We start from the raw sequence: 321 nt of genomic DNA, 5'->3' as shown, positions 1-321 counted from the left end.
ACTTGATGCCATCTGTGAAAAAGCTTAAGTTAAAGAGAGGATAGCTTCTACAAATGAATAATGATCCTAAACACACCTAAAAATCCACGGTGGATTACATCAAGAGGCGTAAACTGAAGGTTTTGCCATGACCTTCACAATCTCCTGACCTCAACATAATTGAAAATCTATGGATAGACCTTAAAAGAGCAGTACGTGACAAACAGCCCAGAAATCTCAAAGAACTGGAAGACTTTTGTAAGGAAGACTGGGCAAAGATACCTCAAAGAAGAATTGAAAGACTCTTGGCTGGACACAAGAAGCGTTAACAAGCTGTGATAC

The 321-nt window shown here is 39.3% G+C and overlaps 1 protein-coding gene across 6 annotated transcripts in view; it reads right to left on the bottom strand.

Annotated features, from left to right (window-relative positions):
• LOC116704201 (mediator of RNA polymerase II transcription subunit 13-like) overlaps window positions 1-321 on the bottom strand; it is a 73,083-nt gene that overhangs the window by 15,787 nt on the left and 56,975 nt on the right. The window lies entirely within an intron of this gene.

This window comes from Etheostoma spectabile, chromosome 16, assembly GCF_008692095.1.
Source record: "Etheostoma spectabile isolate EspeVRDwgs_2016 chromosome 16, UIUC_Espe_1.0, whole genome shotgun sequence".
Classification (NCBI taxonomy): Eukaryota; Metazoa; Chordata; class Actinopteri; order Perciformes; family Percidae; genus Etheostoma; species Etheostoma spectabile.
Note: the sequence above shows the minus strand (reverse complement) of the source record. Positions and strands in the feature narration are given on the sequence as shown.